Here is a 12,026-nt window from a genome sequence, read left to right as displayed (position 1 = left end):
CCTGGCCCTGCCCACTCTATGCCAGGAACATCCCCCGTACTATAACCACAAATAGCTGCGGACATTGCCTGAGTGCTCCGGTGACTGGGCATTGGGTTTATAGCTGAAGTGACCCCTTGTCACCAGCTACAGCCCATGTCCTTATCGTTACAGCCACACCAGAGATGCTGCCCCAAAACACTGGGAGCTTGAGAGGGTTCTGAATGCCCCTGACCGGTCCTGGCCAGAGCCGAGGCTAGCACAGACAATGGGAGTCTATATTTGACTGGCGTATAACCCAAAGAGCTGTGTTTTATCTTCAGGTTGAGGCTTTCCCTAGGCTTCATATCTGCAGCACAAAAGGGGGACAGATGGACAGACAGACAGAAAGGAAGAAAGATTTAAAAGGAGAAAATTATTGAACACCAATGTATTTGCATCTCTTTCCTTTCCTTTATTTTTTTTTAAAGAATTATTTACTCATTTTATGTATTTGAGTACACTGTAGCTGTCTTCAGACACACCAGAAGAGGACATCGGATCCCATTACAGATGGTTGTGAGCCACCATGTGGCTGCTGGGAATTGAACTTATCTTGACTCCTCTAGAGTCAGTGCTCTTAACCACTGAGCCATCTCTCCAGCCCCATCTCTTTCCTTTCCATTCCCTAGGGCTCTAAGTGCTTTCAGGCCATGGGGTTCAAGAGTTGAGTAGAGTAGAAACCGTGGACGCTTTCCTCCATGATCCCTCCATAATGTTCCTGGGACTTCAAAGGACAGATAGACAGACTGACAGACTGTTTATTTCAGGGCTCTGCCAGACTCCGCTGCTCTGGCAAGCCTGGGCTCCTACACTGGGACCTTTCAAACACCTCCCCTAATGTTGTCCTTATAGTTATCAAAACAGCCTGTAACCCTCTGGGAGGGTCTCAGCCTCATTCCTTGGTTCAAAGATAAAGCCATTTTCTCAAAGTCACGGTGAAGATCTAATAGCAGAAGCACTCAGGGCTTCTGACAGCCTGCCAGTCACCAGGATGGGCGTGGCTCCTGGCAGCCTGCCAGTCACCAGGATGGGCGTGGCTCCTGGCAGCCTGTCAGTCACCAGGATTGGCGTGGCTCCTGGCAGCTTGCAGTCACCAGGATGGGCGTGGCTTCGGGCAAAACTGTTCTGCTCCCCTGATACCAGGAGGCTCTAGAAGAAGACATGTGCTGCTCCTTGGAGGTTGGAACTGCCCCCCGCAGTGGCATCTGTGAAATGGGTGCCATCTCACAGCCTTCAGAGTCTGCATGATACAATCATGAATTCAACAGTGTGGATGTGCACACATGTGCAACACCTGGAGCTTCAGGGACTTCCTGTCAGCAGAAGGTCCTCAAGTCACCACACAGCTATTCAGTCACCTCCACGGGAACAAGAAGAACACATTGTGGGGCCGGGCCGTGGGGTGGGAGACACAACAGCGCACTGCCTCTTCTGTTACCAGAAATGCCTCTGATCTAAGGATGCACAGCAACACTGGGCCAGACTGTTGAGGCGTTGTGAAGAGTGAACCCTCCCTGCTCTGCATCAAAAGGCCTCGGGTCACTGACATTGGGTTAAAAGGTAACTGTCGAATACCACTGCCATCTGCGCTCTGTGTGTGTGTGTGCATGTGTGTGCACACGTGCATGTATGCACGTGTGCGTGTGTGTGCGCTCGAGTGTGCGTGTGTGCACATGTGTGCATGTGCGTGTGTGTGCCTGGGCATGCACTGTGTGTGTGTTCAAGTGTGCATGTACTCTGTGTTGTATGTGCACGTGTGTGTGCACGTGTGCATGTGTGCACGTGTGTGTATATACCGTGTGGGGGGGGGTGCATGCAGGAAAGGATCCACAGTTAGAGGCTGGTCAGCCTCGGCTGTTTTCCTCAAGCCCAATCTACCTTGTTTTGGGGGACAGGGTCTCCCTCTGGCCAAATAGGCTGGGCTGGCTGGGTAGCCCACCCTATAGGTCTGCTCGTTTCTGCCTCCCCAGTGCTGGGACTACAACTGGGCACTGCATGCTGGGGGCTTGGGGATTCAGATCCTTGTCTTTGCATGGTAAGCATTTTTGGTGACTCAACCAATCTCCCAGCTCATCACCTGCTTTTGAAATGCCCATGCGCTTGGACAGGAGGGGGCCCCTCACCACCACCACCACCACCACCACTCCTGCCAAGAAATACCCCAGAAAAGGTACAGGATCTGTCTGAAGTGCACAGTTCTCATCTTAGAGTCTCAGCTGTAGAATTGTAGGCAAGCCATTTTGAAGTGTGCCCTGTGCAGCTGAGCTGGTAGCTACTGCACAAGGCAGGAACTGGAAACGGGAGACAGTAGGTGGCCCGAGGATGGGCCACTTCCTTTTCAGTAGCCTGCCTTTCCCTCCAAGGGCTCTGTCCTGAAGAATTAAATATCCCTTTCTTTCCCATCTGCTATTTATTTTCCTGCCCTTACCTTGAAAGGGGGAGGGAAAAAAAAGGTTTTTTGTTTTTTTGTTTTTTGCTTTTGTTTTATCTCTGAATGTCCAGGGGAGAAGAAGGGGAGAGTGGGAGAGTGTGGCTGAGCCTAGAGGGATCTGCAGGGTAGCTATCAGAGGAACCAGCTGAAGATGGATGTGGTCACTCATTGGGCTGGGCTCCCACATGGAACATGCACAGGAAGCAGGGTTTGGGACTGGAGATAATTACACATAATAAATTTGCCTGGTCTCCAGGGCTGCCAGGAGAAATGTTTAGCCCAGAAAATCATCCAGCGCTCGGCACAACTGGGGAAGTCAGGAGGCTCACTGTAGGAACCCATCAGGCTGCGAGAAGAAGTCACGCTGAAGCAGGAAGTGCGGGATCCTGGATGTGGAGCCCAGCCCAGCATCAGAAGGATGCTTTCTGGAGGGATAGTATGCTCCAGTTACAGAGGGACTCTGGCCCCACTACAGGCAGAAAGGCTAAGTTGGGCAGGGCTGTCTCTTTGAAGAGCTGGATCTCGGGGAAAGGAGGTCACAGAGATTTGAGTCAAGCTTAAAACCTTCCTGTCTGGAGCATCTTCTCTGACCTGGCCTATTTTTAGAAGTTTCTTTTAAGGTCAGCGTGGGAAGCCATGGATTCAGCCGCATGCATTCCCCTGGACACTCTCCACAGCCAGCACGTTTAAAATGGAGCCACTGAGAAAAGGAGCTGGGGACACTCAGCAGGGTCAGCTGGCACCCTCCCATGCTGTATTGTCCCTGAGGAGTAGCCACCATCACAATGGCCTGGCACAGAGCTAACACCCATCACAGATGCAAGCTGCCAGTTCCTGGGCCACTGGGCCAGCACATTAGCATGGATGGTTCAGATGCGGAAACTGTAGCTAACTGAGAAACAACGGTCATCAGAGGCCACAAAACAAGGGCTGCGGTGAATCCAACATGTCTCCCATTGGCTCTTCATTTTTGACAGGTTCTCATGTATCCTAAGCTGACCTCAAACTCATTCTGTGACTAAGTATGGCCTTGAACTCCTGATTTTCCCACCCCAGCTCTCAAGTCCTGAGGTTGTAAACACATACCCCGACTCTCAGGTGATGTGATGCTGGACCCCAGGGCTTTGTGTATGCTAAGCAACATTCTACCACAGCCCCAGCCATGGGCTCATACTTTGAATGCTTTACCTACAGCTACGGAGAACTATTTTGAAGGCTGATCAAAATATGTCATTAGGGGTGGGTCTTCAGCTGTGGTCTCTGCTTCCTGCCTGTTGCCATGTGAACAAGCCATCACTACCAGTTCCCACCGCCATACACCAAGACCTCCAGTCTACCTTTTCTGCCGTGATGAACAGGAACTCACAGAAACAGTGAAAATAAATCTTTCCTCTCTGGCGCTATCTGCGGTGGGCTTGAGAGATGCAGAGAGGAAAGACCACGCAGCATTACTCCCCCTCCCCCTTTCCGGAATCCACGGAGGAGTCATCCTCTTAATTCTGCACAAGAATCTCAGGAGAGAATCTGATTGGCTGAACTCTTTTGTCCTTGTTTAAGGGAGGGGCAGTATTTTGATTGACAGGTCCTTCCTCCGTGTGTGTGTGTGTGTGTGTGTGTGTGTGTGTGTGTGTGTGTGTGCGCGCACACACACACACACACACACACACACACATGAGTAGGCACCCACACTGAAGCCACTGCCCATGAACAGGAGGATGAACAGTCCCCGGAAGCAAAGGAAGATTCTAGAAAGCACTCCATTCCTTAAAGACTTCTGGGGATTAGCATGCTACCCGTTGACTTCCATCCTCTGCCTTTACATCCCTCTGGTAAGTCTGTGTGAGGAAAGTTAGTTAATTCCACGGCTGTGCACAGCTGGCCGTGACTCAACCATCAAAACCATGTCTATAAATGTAGGAGCCGGGCTGGCAAGGGTCCAGAACAGCCAGGGCAGGGTTTACTCTCAGTGCCCAATGTGATCTCCAACTGGAGATGTGTGCTAGACCACTGACCAGATAAAGCACTAATGAATGAGAGGAGGGAATAGGACAGATCGCCAAAGTCCTATGGATAGCTAGAGGACTGCAGATCCCGCTCGCTCTAGCTGCCAATCTTCTCAGTCTGGAATAAGCCACGCCCACATGAGCCAAGCAGCTACACCACGCCCATTTTTGTACTAAAGGCAGGCACCGCCCCTCAAACAGCACTCAGCTGCCCTGGCCATCAGGGGGCTCCACTATGCTCTGAGATGAAGGATGGGACCAAGGAACCTTCAGACCTGCACTGAACTCCTAAGACCAAGGTTCCTAAAACCATGGGTTTTCCAGGGCACTGATTCCGGGAAGGAAACGGAAGCCTTGAAGTCCCAATTCAGCTCAGCCTTCCGTGTTCATGGAAGTTACTCCCAAGCTTCAGCCATTGTCAAGCAAACAGAAATGGCCAGAAGGACCTAGCTTTCGGAGTATTTTTATATGACAGAGAAAGAAAAAAAAATCACAAATTCCCCTACCCTTCACTCAAAAAAGATTTGTTAGTAGCAACTCACTCTTGGAGTGAGGAGAGGGAGGGCTGGGGGTGTCTTGTGTATATTCAACAAACTGTTTCTTCCTCTCTGTCTCTGTCAAAATAATTGTCAACTCTATGGAGCTGTGCACGTGTCTGTCTCTATGTGTGTTTTTATAGAACGAAGAGGAGACAGGGCTTCTTGTCTTAACTTTGAGACCCAGAGGTCGGGATGCGATGGACTTTCACCTTCTCTCCTATTCCATTTCAGGACAGTTGGCTTCTTGCAAAAGGATCTCTGTTCTTCCGAAAGCCACAGAGCTTCTCAGGATCTGTTTTCTGCGAAATCAGGGGTCAGTATGCGCATCTCAGTCCCTTAGAAGACTAATATACCCGTTTACCATCAATGAAATTAAAAAAAAAAAAAACCCTCTCCTGCTCACACGACTGCACCCTGTCACTTTTCCCACAGGCGTGGCGCACACAAATCAAATCAAAACAGAAATCATCACGCCCTGTTATGGATCTCAGACACAGTTTCTTTTAATAAAATATGCAAATACTTTGCAGTAAATTGATTTCCCAGTTTCATTCTCTTATCTACATATTTATTATTCATGCCTCCTCCACTCCTCCTTGAAGCAGAGAAGTGGGGGGGGGGGTGGATGGGACAGATCTCAAAGGCTGAATTTCCTTGCTTTCTTACTTAGTTAAACTGGCACAAAATGTTATGTTTCCAGGAATTAAAGATACCTGTAAAAATCACTTTCTGTCTCAAGTGGACTAAGGACAGAAGGCAAGAACGTTCTCCTTGATTTTATTCTGTGCACTGAATATCCTGGACGGCACGACATGTCTTGGCGAAGGAAACTGGTGAAGATTTAAGCTAGAGTTTCTTGTACTTTTTCCAGCTGTGACTATTTTTTTTAACACAAGAAATTTATTTTTGCATAGGTAATATATAAAATATTCAAATAAAAATTTACTGGTAAAAATCACCAATACATTTATTTAAAAGAATTCTTTGACATGCATACGTCGAGTCTGTTTGGAGACTCGAGTACATTTTATATTGTTTCTTTTTCATAAAGAATTAACGTTGGGGTCAGTGAGATGGGTCAGAGTGTAAAAGCACCTACTATAAAGACTGATGACTGACATCTGATCCCTGGGACCCACAGTGGAAAGACAGACCTCACTGTGGATGCGTCTACCCTGCTGCTGCTACTGCCGCTGCCGCCGCCGCCACCACCACCACCATCCTCAGCTGACTCGGGAACTCCACTTCCTCAGCCTTCCACTATGGAAGACCAGGGGCTCTCGAGGAACTCACCAGGCCTCCAATACCAGATAAGAACTGCTGGGGCATCCAGCCTCGAGGACAGAACAACCACTGGTTCTCAGCCTCTGATATGATGACAGCCATTGTTGGACTATACTATATCATGGAAGCCAATCTAATAAACCCCCTCTTGATATATATTCAGCCTATTACTTCTGTTCCTCTAGAGAGCCCCTACTAATAGACAGAACAGATCTCAATATAAGGTCACTGGTGCAAGTGGCTCATTCTGGAGGCACCTCCTGGAAGCCCAAGAGAGGGAGTGGGGGAATAGAGCAAGCAAGGAAGGAATCTAAAAATACATGTGCTGTGGACTGGGGACCCAGGCTGAATTCTGCTGGGCCCTCTGATAAACCCATACATGGTCAGTCCATGGAATTCTTAGGGGACAGGGGGCGGAGATGGGGGGGGCTGGAATGCTGACCCACCATTGGCTCGGAGATTTCCAAGACCATGGGATCAGTCTCAAGACAGAGAAGAGGTTGAAGGGGATTGAGATGAAAAACTACCAATGACTAGAAACAGTGGCCCAGTCACAAATGACCCAACCAGCTGAGAAAGGGTCAGCCCACTACAGCATCTGATGCCTATAGACAGGCAATGCCTTCCTGGATCAAATGTAGAGAACGCAGGGCTTGAACGAGAATGACAGAGCTAGAAGACCTGTCGGGGGAATGTGTAACTATTCTATGTGACCATCCCGGGTGTCTTGGTGGGACAGGCCAATAAACCTCCAGGCCCCCAGCAAGAGAATGAAGAATAGGTGTTGAAAGGAGACTTTGAGTCACCTCACCTGCAGGGACAAAGAGAAGTCAGGGCTCAACTCCAGAAGCTAGTTTCCTTCTTGGAATGCTCACTGTGGAAGCCACAAGCTGCCCAGAACCCAGAGAGGCTGAGCCTCTTGCATGGTGGTAACAAAACAGGAAGTAGCTACAGAGCACTGTTGTAACCATCATTAGTATATGCAATCACTCAAGTTCACTGTTCAGGTGGCTGGCCTGCCATGTCCCTCAGACCCACCCGACAAAGCTCCCGTTTCCACGTGTCCCGCTCACAAAGCCAAGGTCTGTCTTCTCCCAGGAAGTGCTCTGCTCCTTCATGCTGGATAAAGCGTGGGTGCAATCTCGTATCCTGGACAGGATGAAAGCCATCTTTCAGAGTCCAGCCATGTTGGAACGATCCACACATCCGCTATTTAAAGGTCAGCATTAGGGACTTCAACCTCCGGTTGTAGAGATGAGATGCTGAGCCGGGTGGACAATCCTTCCTTTCAGAGTGAAGACCCACGGGTCCTCGGGAGATTCAAGAAGTCCACAGCTTCCTTCTGGGCTTTGGCTGTAAACCGTCTATTTCCACGTTCCTCCCTCAGGCCGTTGTTTCATTATTCAAGAGATGAATTTTTCAAAGAACCCATCAGAGCAGGTGCTGAAGAATCTAAAAAGATAGGGCCCAAGACAGTCCTTTGAGGAGGGCAAGCAACTCCATTAAAATGGGGTTCCAAGTTGCTCGATGGGAGTCCAGGATAATCCAGATTAAACCCACCTGGAGCTTCCTCTCCGGGTGGGGTGCCAGGGGAGGCACAGCCAGGATGGAGAGGCAGTTTTGTACTCACAGGGGATCCTGGCTATCTTTCTTACCTCTAAGCTCCTTGTTTTCATTCTCACTTACCTTGTGATCTAAGATAGCTGTCAAGCTTCAGCCACCTCATCTGCAGCCCAGGCTGTAGGAGGGAAAGAAGGCTTAAGGTCAAACAGGTCCCCTTTCCCACTGGCCTTTTAAGAAGATTCCACAGGTTTGTTGATGAACTTCTGCAGGCACCTCATTGGCCACAATGTCACATGACTACATCTAGCTGCGAAGGAGGCTGGGAAGTGTAGTCTTCTACCCGAGACCAGGTTGCCTCCCTTAGTGGAAAGACAGAGAAGGGAGAAGGGAGAAGTGGGCACCAGAGAGGCAGTCAGCAATCTAGGACACCTGCGACCTCCACAGGCCTAGCTTACCAGCCCAACTCCAACCAGCAGCCTAGAAAGTTGGTGGGAGGCTGCAGAGCTAGTCCCCGAAGCTCATTCATTCCCAGAAAGTTCAAGTTGCCATAAAGCTCTCTGTGTTTGTCTGGCCAGGCCTCAAATGCATCAGCAATGGCGGAGCTGCGGGAGGATTCTCGGGCTTGCTTGTTAATGAACTTTGCAAGTGTGAGCCAGGCTGGTTTGTGGTCACAGGTGGCATCTGATTCCCACCCATACCCATCCCCCGCAGCTGCGCAGGAATCAGGGGGGTGACAAAATGTTCCTAAGAGAGGGAAAATTACCCAGAAAATGTGTCCCAAGAAAAGTGAGCTTTAAAAAGTTTGTCTCGCGCAAAGCATTATCTTTAAGTCCTCCAGCTAGGCTAAAAGCCTGTCCTGTTCCTCCCCGGGATTTCTAGTGAATTAATAATGCCACTGATGAATATTCAAAAGTAGGCAGCTATTGTGCCTCCAAGCACATAATTAATTATTCATTACACATTTTTACTCACTGAATTAAAAAACACAGGGTGCTGTGGGAAATGAAGTGTGCTTCGCGGCAGGGGCACGAAATTCCACACTGCCCCTTTAAGGACTATTATTCTCTATTTGTGGTTACCAAGCAACATAAATGCTGGGCAATTAGATCATGGGTTGTCCCTGAAGACTGATGGGATAATAAGCTGTAGTTAAGTATTAAGTTGACCCAGTGAAGGTCCCATCTGAATAAACCTGGCTAGGGCCACAGCTGGCATCTTTTAAATGAAACTTTTACATTAAGACCATACAAAAGGTGACTGTTCAGGGAGCATGCGCACAATGCGCTCTCTGTAAGCCTCCCGCTAAGGTTCAAGGTGCCTTCACTCAGTACCTCTGTCTTTGTGAAGGCTTCGGAGTGGCCTGCTTTCCTCTTGGGCCAACTGGGCTGGGACATCACGATTCAGCGTGGTGGAAAGTCACTGGGAAGCTTGCAAAAAAGGGTACAGGTACTGCTGAGAACAGAGCCTGTAGCCTGGAAGAGCTAAAAGTTCCAGATCAACCCTGATGGAACCAGAACAGAACCAGAAGAGCCAAACAGTTCTGCCAGGAACTGGAAGAGTGTTAAAAACCTTCCTTGCTCTTGATTAACAAGGACTCTTGGCTTCTACACTCCAGCAGAAAAATCTCCTTGTCCTGGGTCCCAAAACAAAACCTGAGAGCCCAGAACCAGAACTCCAGATACATCCCCTAAACTTGAGAAGGCTAAGCTGATTTCATGACAGACTTCAAATTGTAAGTTAAGACTAGGCTTAAGAACTGGGCAAGTCCAGGCAAGCCCAAGCAAGTCAGATACTAATAGAAAGAAACTCCAGGCTCCACCCTTCACACCCCATAATGGTTCTGAAATGCCTAGAGACAGAGTAAGATAAAGGTCTCCTACCCTGGAATTTCAATGTGTTTTAAAATGAGTCTTCAAGCTCACTTGATTGTCTCTCTACTTTGGTAATGGGAGACCCCAGCATGCTAGACCTCTGCATAATAAAACTCTTTGTGTTTACACACCATTTTAGTCCGGGGTATTATTCTTCAGCAAATCACGGACCTTACATTTGGGGGCTTGTCTGGGATTCTCTGGAGACCTCCCCCCAACCCTCAACACAAATAGTGGAGTGTTTTTCCAATTGGTAAGTCTGGGCCCCCAATTGTGTTTTATCTTGTCTGTATCTGTGTCTCTGTTTCAGGTTAATTCTGTTTCAGGTTTAATCTGGAGGCCAAGAGGGACAAAGCAGACTCAAGGGAAGACGCTCCTGATGCTCTACCAGAAGCTGGAGAACTTGCTATTCTCATCTGGATTCTGAGCTGGCTGTGGGTCTCTGGGCCTCCCATGCACAGGGAGGAAGACCATCTGAAACAGCCTTTGGAGTTTTGTTTTCTGGGAATGTCCTTCTGTGTCTGGGTGTGCTCTGTGATTTTTGTCCTCTCATACTAATTTTTCTTTGATCCCTATGAATGGGACAGGCACAAAGCACCCCAGTGGGCTTGGTCCTGAACCATTTTAAGGACTTTTGCCAAGCCGTAGAAGACTCCAGTCTGGTTGTTTGTCACTAAAAACTAACTGTCTTTTGCAGGAATAAGTGGCCCACCTATGGCCTGAGGAGGAAACTATCCATCCCCCCATCATTTACAAGGCAAAATTTAGTTTATGAGGCCTGGGGCCATGCAGAACAAGTGCTATGGACCTTTCTGCTCCCCACACTTCTTCTAAAGGAAGGTCAGCCTCAACCCTTGCCTTGCTCCCCCTTTCTGCTCTTGAGGAGGATCTCTGTCCCGCTCCTTATGTTCCTGCTGCCGCTGCTGCCACCGCCACCGCTGCTGCCCTGTCCAGCCAACACAGGTGGAGGGAGGAGAATCCCCTGGCTCCCCCTGACTCTCCTAACTCTACTTGGAGTCCACCTCATACTCTGGCCACTACTGCCCAGAGGGCCAACTCTACTATGGCCTTACCCCTCTGAGCTACAAGACCCCCAGAAGCTCAGGGTAGACAGTTCATGACATATGTGTCATTTGCCAGCAATGAGCCTTACAATTGGAAGTTGCAGAACTCCCCATTGTTAGAAAGACCTTCAGCTCTCACGGGTCTTCTAGATTCAATCGTGCTGACTTACCTGCCCACCTGGGATGACCATTAGCAACTGCTCCAGGTCCTTTTCATGACAGAGGAGAGAGAGGGAACCAACCAGCAATTGGTTCCGGGAGCAAATGGGCTGTCCAATCAAATCCAGGCTGATATCAATGCAGCCTTTCCTTTGACTTGACCCGACTGGGATTTTAACATTGCTGAAGGTAAGGAGAGGCTCTGGGTCTTTTTGACTCAGAAATCAGAGAGCACCAGTCAGCTGTGAACCTGGCTTCTGTTAACCAAGCTACTGCTAACATCCATTGGAAGCTTCAACCACTGAATGGCTTTGCAGCCTGCCTCTGGCACCCAAAAGTCAGCCCCCATTTGCCTTTGAATGGCAAGACTTTGAGAGAAGCTTCAAGGGACAACTGACTCACACACGCCTGCCTCAAGGATTCAAGAACCCAAGACACTGCCTGAGGACTTGGGTAAGTACCAGCAGGCCCACCTCCAAATAACTGAGCTCCAGAATGTCTTGCAGACCCTCGACTTGAAAGCAGGCCAGGAGGCCACAGAGACCTGCTATAGGAGAGGGGTCAATTTGGCTACTGTGTGTCTCTGCTAAGAAGGCCCAGCTTTGTCAACTTGAGGTCACCTATCTTGGGTACATATTCAAGGGGGGCTGGCCAATGCATGCTGTCAGACTCCCCCAAATCAAACCATCCTTAGCATCCTGGTCCCATCAACCCAAAGGCAGAACAGGCTGGGATCTGCAGGGTTTTGTAGACTTTGGGTGCCAGGGTTCACTGAGATAGCCAATCCATTAGATGAGGCCACCAGTGGCCAAGAAGAGAATGGATCAACCTCTGAGATGGACATGGCTTTTAAGACTCTAAGAAGAGCCTTGTTGGAGGCGCAGGCCGTGGCCCTTCCCGACATTCAAAAACCTTTCCACCTGTATGTGGATAGAAGAAAGAGAGTAGCAAAGGGGGTGCTCACCCAAACTGTGGGACCATAGAAAAGACCTGTGGCTTATTTATCTAAGAAGCTGAACCTGGTGGCCCAAGGATGGCCAGACTGCCTCTGGATCATAGCTGCCACTGCCCTGCTAGTTAAGGGTGCTGAC

General features: G+C 49.2%; 2 long non-coding RNA genes across 6 annotated transcripts; one reads left to right on the top strand and one right to left on the bottom strand.

Annotated features, from left to right (window-relative positions):
* The first annotated feature begins 1,117 nt into the window (after positions 1-1,117).
* On the top strand, positions 1,118-5,787 carry Gm32370. Of its 4 annotated transcripts, XR_381889.2 has the most exons (4): positions 1,118-1,581; positions 4,164-4,281; positions 5,226-5,307; positions 5,427-5,492. It is a non-coding gene; the product is annotated as a predicted gene, 32370 (long non-coding RNA). The 4 variants fall into 4 exon arrangements; XR_381890.2 differs by lacking the exon at positions 4,164-4,281; XR_872963.2 differs by lacking the exons at positions 1,118-1,581; positions 5,427-5,492 and adding an exon at positions 5,695-5,787 and having other exon boundaries at positions 4,026-4,281.
* Positions 5,473-8,490, bottom strand: Gm19554 (predicted gene, 19554). 2 transcript variants are annotated; one of them, NR_166752.1, is made up of 3 exons: positions 8,297-8,490; positions 7,965-8,200; positions 5,476-7,730 (listed from the first exon to the last, which is right to left on the bottom strand). It is a non-coding gene; the product is annotated as a predicted gene, 19554 (long non-coding RNA). The 2 variants fall into 2 exon arrangements; NR_166753.1 differs by lacking the exon at positions 8,297-8,490 and having other exon boundaries at positions 5,473-7,730; positions 7,965-8,095.
* Between the last annotated feature and the right edge of the window lie 3,536 nt (positions 8,491-12,026).

The sequence above is a fragment of the Mus musculus genome, chromosome 12, assembly GCF_000001635.26.
Source record: "Mus musculus strain C57BL/6J chromosome 12, GRCm38.p6 C57BL/6J".
In the NCBI taxonomy this organism is placed as follows: domain Eukaryota; kingdom Metazoa; phylum Chordata; class Mammalia; order Rodentia; family Muridae; genus Mus; species Mus musculus.
The sequence above is the reverse complement of the archived record's forward strand: the minus strand, read 5'-3'. Positions and strand labels throughout refer to the sequence as shown.